Source organism: Arachis hypogaea, chromosome 4, assembly GCF_003086295.3.
Source record: "Arachis hypogaea cultivar Tifrunner chromosome 4, arahy.Tifrunner.gnm2.J5K5, whole genome shotgun sequence".
In the NCBI taxonomy this organism is placed as follows: domain Eukaryota; kingdom Viridiplantae; phylum Streptophyta; class Magnoliopsida; order Fabales; family Fabaceae; genus Arachis; species Arachis hypogaea.
In genome coordinates, this window is record NC_092039.1 from 63,589,365 (window position 1) to 63,595,550 (window position 6,186).

A 6,186-nucleotide genomic window follows, 5' to 3' on the forward strand; every position below is an offset into this window, starting at 1 on the left:
ACTTGTTCCTCAACTTGATGAATGTGATGATCCGTGACACTCATCATCATTCTCACCTATGAACGTGTGCCTGACAACCACCTCCATTCTACCTTAGATTGAGTGGACATCTCTTGGATTCTTTAATCAGAATCTTCGCGGTATAAGCTAGAATTGATGACGGCATTCTTGAGAATCCGGAAGGTCTAAACCTTTTCTGTGGTATTCTGAGTAGGATTCAAGGATTGAATGATTGTGACGAGCTTCAAACTCATGATTGTGGGGCGTTAGTGACAGACGCAAAAGAATCACTGGATTCTATTCCAACATGATCGAGAACCGACAGATGAATAGCCGTCCTGTGACAGAGCGCGTTGAACATTTTCACTGAGAGAACGGGACTGTAGCTATTGACAACGGTGATGCCCAACATACAGCTTGCCATGGAAAGGAGTAAGAAGGATTGAATGAAGACAGTAGGAAAGCAGAGAGGCGGAAGGGACAAAGCATCTCCATACGCTTATCTGAAATTCTCACCAATGAATTAGATAAGCATCTCTATCTTTATTTTATGTTTTATTCATCTTTTAATCATTAATCCTCCATAACCATTTGAATCCACCTGACTGAGATTTACAAGATGACCATAGCTTGCTTCATACCAACAATCTCCGTTGGATCGACCCTTACTCGCGTAAGGTTTATTATTTGGATGACCCAGTGCACTTGCTGGTTAGTTGTGCGAAGTTGTGATAAAGAGTTGAGATTGCAATTGAGCATACCATGTTGATGGCACCATTGATGATCACAATTTCGTGCACCAGAGCTCAATAGCACCATTGGTTCTTCAAGAGGAAGAAGACGCCACCCTCGCTAAGGTGGACCCGTTCCTTAATCTTCTTGTCTATTTGTCTTTCTGTTTTCGACTTTGAGCTTTATGTTTTGTTATGTTTTGTGTCTTTACTAAATGATCATTAGTGTCTAGTGTCTATGCCTTAAAGCTATGAATAATTCCATGAATCCTTCACCTCTCTTAAATAAAAAATGTGCCTAATTATCTTGAAATTAGTTATATTATTTTGATGTGGTGGCAATACTTTTTGTTTTCTAAATGAATGCTTGAACAGTGCATATTTTTGATAGTGAAGTTTATGAATGTTAAAATTGTTGGCTCTTGAAAGAATGATGAACAAAGAGAAATGTTATTGATAATCTAAAAAATCATAAAATTGATTCTTGAAGCAAGAAAATGCAGTAAAAAAGAAAAAAAAGTAGCAAAAAAAATGACAGAAAAAAGAAGAGAGAAAGAAATAAAAAACAGCAGAAAAATCCAATAGCCCTTAAAACCAAAAGGCAAGGGTAAAGAGGATCCAAGGCTTTGAGCATTAATGGATAGGAAGGCCCAAAGGAATAAAATACTGGCCTAAGCGGCAAAATCAAGTTGTCCCTCACCATGTGCTTGTGGCATGAAGGTCCAAGTGAAAAAAGCTTCAGACTGAGTGGTTAAAGTCGTGATCCAAAGCAAAAAGAGTGTGCTTAAGAATTCTGGACACCTCTAATTGGGGACTTTAGCAAAGCTATGTCACAATCTGAAAAGGTTCACCCAGTTATGTGTCTGTGGCATTTATGTATCCGGTGGTAATATTGGAAAACAAAGTGCTTAGGGCCACAACCAAGACTCATAAAGTAGCTGTGTTCAAGAATCAACATACTGAACTAGGAGAATCAATAACACTCTAAAATTCGGAGTTCCTATAGACGCCAATCATTGTAAATTTCAATGGATAAAGTGAGATGCCAAAACTGTTCAGAAGCAAAAAGCTACTAGACCCGCTCATCTAATTGGGACTAAGTTTCATTGATATTGTGAGATTCATTGTATGTTCTCTTCTTTTTATCCTATTTGATTTTCAGTTGCTTGGGGACAAGCAACAATTTAAGTTTGGTGTTGTGATGAGCGGATGATTTATACGTTTTTTTGCATTATTTTTAGGTAGATTTTAGTAAGATCTAGGTACTTTTTAGCATATTTTTATTAGTTTTTAAGCAAAATTCACATTTTTGGACTTTACTATGAGTTTGTGTCTTTTTCTGTGATTTCAGGTATTTTCTGGCTGAAATTGAGGGACCTGAGCAAAAATCTGATTCAGATGCTGAAAAAGGACTGCTGATGCTGTTGGATTCTGACCTCCTTGCACTCGAAATGGATTCTTTGGAGCTACAGATATCCAAATGGCACGTCCTCAATTGCGTTGGAAGTGGACATCCTGGGCTTTTCAGCAATATATAATAGTCCATACTTTGCTCGAGTTTTGACGATGCAAACTGGCGTTCAAACGCCAACTTCCTGCCCTATTCTTGCGTTAAACGCCAAAAACACGATAGAAGCTGCAGTTAAATTCCCAAACTGGCATAAAAACTGAAGTTTAACTCCAAGAAAAGTCTCTACACATGAAAGCTTCAATGCTCAGCCCAAACACATACCAAGTGGGTCCAGAAGTGGATTTCTGCATCATTTACTTATTTCTGTAACCCTAGTAACTAGTTTAGTATAAATAGGACTTTTTACTATTGTACTCATAAATCTTTATCTCTTTTGGAACATCTTTGGACCTTTTGATCATCTTTTGATTTGTTGATCATCTTCAACGGTGGAGTTTCTGCACACCATAGATTAAGGTGTGGAGCTCTGCTATTCCTCGAGTATTAATGCAATTACTACTGTTTTCTATTCAATTCAAGCTTATTCTTATTCTAAGATGTTTACTCGCACCTCAACATGATGAATGTGATGATCCGTGACACTCATCACTATTCTCAATTTATGAACGCGTGCCTGACAACCACTTCTGTTCTACCTGCGAAAGCTAGAGTGTGTATCTCTTGGGTTTCTAATCAACGATTCACATCGAATCCCCTCTAACAATGGGGCATCTGAATCTGAGATTAGAACCTTCATGGTATAGGCTAGAATCAATTGGCAGCATTCCTGGGATCCGGAAAGTCTAAATCTTGTCTGTGGTATTCTGGGTAGGATCTGGGAAGGGATAACTGTGACGAGCTTCAAACTCGTGACTGTGGGGAGTAGTGACAGACGAAAAAGGATCATTGGATCTTATTCCGACACGATCGAGAACCAACAACTGATTAGCCATGCAGTAGTTGTGCCTTGTATTTTTCATCTGAGATGAGAAATCCGACAGTTGATTAGCCGTACAGAAACCGTAGGGGACCATTTTCATTGAGAGGACGGGAGGTAGCCGTTGACAACGGTGATCCCCAATATACAGCTTACCATGGAAAGGAGTATGAATGATTGAATGAAGACAGTAGGAAAGCAGCGATTCAAAAGGAATAACGCATCTCCATATGCTTATTTGAAATTCCCACCAATGAATTACATAAGTATCTCTATCATCGTTTTATGTTTATTTATCTTTTAATTATCAAAACTCCCATAACCATTTGAAGCCGCACGATTGAGATTTACAAGATGACCATAGCTTGCTTCAAGCCGACAATCTCTGTGGGATCGACCCTTACTCACGTAAGGTATTACTTGGACGACCCAGTGCACTTGCTGGTCAGTTGTGCAAAGTTGTGAAGAGACGTGTGAATCATGGTATTGTGCATCAAGTTTTTGGAGCCATGCCAAGGGATAACAATTTTCTGCACCACGTGCCACACCACGAACTCAAGGGGCACGCCCCAATGGCTTTTGCTTCCTAAATGACACCGGCATGCCACACCTGGGTTCAAGTGGCACACCCGAGTGAGGAATAGTGGATAGAGTGCAACGCCCTCGACACCAAGTGGTACACCCATGTGTTTGGCCTCCTTCATCCTCTCTGGTAACTTGTATTAGCATGCCACGCCTAGAGGCTGGCGTGCCACGCCCATGATCTTGCCTTGGTCACAGTAGCTGGCGTGCCACTCCCATCACTCAAGTCGCATTCCATAGTGAGATTCTTGGACTGGCGTGCCATGCCTTCGATACCAAGTGGCACGCACAGCCCTTGCTTTGGCCTCTTTGTGCATTGGTGTGCCACGCCTGGTCGCTCAAGTGGCACACTGATGAGCAGATAATTTATACGCTTTTTGGCATTATTTTTGGGTAGTTTCTAGTATATTTTAGTTACTTTTTAGTATATTTTTATTAGTTTTTATGCAAAAATCACATTTTTGGACTTTACTATGAGTTTATGTGTTTTTCTGTGATTTCAGGTATTTTTTGGCTGAAATTGAGGGACCTGAGCAAAAATCTGATTCAGAGGCTAAGAAAGGACTGCAAATGTGGTTGGATTCTGACCTCCCTGCACTCGAAGTGGATTTTCTCGAGCTACACAAGCCCAATTGGTGCGCTCTCAATTGCATTGGAAATAGACATTTTGGGCTTTCTAGCAATGTATAAGAGTCCATACTTTGACCAAGATTTGATGGCCCAAACTTGGGTTCAAACGCCCACTAGAGACTCTTTTCTGGCATAAAACGTCGAAACTAGCACCAAAGCTGGAGTTAAATTCCAAGGATGGCATATCCATGTGAAAGCTTCAAGGCTCAGCCCAAACACACACCAATTGGGCCCCAGAAGTGGATTTCTGCAATATCTACTAATTTTCTATAAACCTAGTTTACTAGTTTAGTATAAATAGCACTTTTTACTATTGTATTTAGAGTTTTTGACCTTTTGGGAGTTCTTCGAACCCTTTTTGGAGGCTGGCCATTTGGCCATGCTAGACCTTTTTTTTCTTATGTATTTTCAACGGTGGAGTTTCTACACCTCATAGATTAAGGTGAGAGGCGCTGCTGTTCCTCATGAATTAATGCAAGTACTATTGTTTTTCTTTAACTTCACGCCTACTTCTTCTCCAAGATATACTCTCGTACTGAATTCAGTTAAGTCAGACTGAAGGGGTGACCCATGACAATCACCCACTATCTTCAGTGCTCGCTTAGCCAAGATCCGCATGTTTGACAACCACAAGCGGTCTACATGATGTTCAACGTAGTCATTGGACGCCAGCTGGAGTATATTCTCTTGGGTCTCTGATCCATGCATTTGACTACCATCTCCTGACAACAGAGCATTCAAATCAGTGAGATTAGAACCTTCGTGGTATAGGCTAGAAACGATTGGCAGCATTTCTGAGATTCAAAAAGTCTAAACCTTGTCTGTGGTATTCCGAGTAGGATCTGGGAAGGGATGACTGTGACGAGCTTCAAACTCGCGACTATTGGGCGCAGTGACAGTGGCCAAAAGGATCAATGGATCTTATTTCGGCACAAGTGAGAACCGACAAATGATTAGCCATGTGGGAAACTATAGAGGACATGTTTTCACTGAGAGGATGGATGGTAGCCATTGACAACGGTGATCCACCAACTTACAGCTTGCCATGGAAGGGCGTGCGCATGATTGGATGGAAATAATATGAAAGCAGAGGTTCAGAAGCAACAAAGCATCTCCAAACCCTTATCTGAAAATCTCACCAATGAATTACATAAGTATCTCTATCTTATTTTATGTTTTATTTATCATATATTATTAAAAACTCATAACCATTTGAATCCGCCCGACTGTGATTTACAAGATGACCATAGCTTGCTTCAAGCCGACAATCTCCGTGGGATCGACCCTTACTCACGAAAGGTATTACTTGGACGACCCAGTGCACTTGCTAGTTAGCTATGCGGAGTTATGAAAAGTGTGAATCACAATTTCACATACCAAGTTTTTGGCGCCGTTGTCGGGAATTGTTCGAGTTTGGACAACTGATGGTTCATCTTGTTTCTTAGAATGGGTAGTTTTATTTTTATTTTCGAAAAAAAAAATAATGCATTGTGTTCTTCTGTGATCTTCAAGTTGTTCTTGATAATTTCCTTTGTTCGATCTCATGATTTTCCTGTTTTGTGTTTTATGTTCTTTTTCATATGCATTTTCAAAATCATAGTGTTTGAACATTCAAAATTTCTAAGTTTGATGTCTTGCATGTCTTTCTTTTCTAAAAAATTTTTCAAAAATATGTCCTTGATGTTCATCATGATCTTTAAAGTGTTCCTGGTGTTCATCTTAACATTCAAAGTGTCCTTGCATGCATTACTTGTTTTGATCTTGCATTTTTATGTTTTATTTCATTTTGTTGTTTTTCTATCTCTTCATTAAAAATTCAAAAATAAAAAAATAATACATCTTTTCAAGTAAATAAT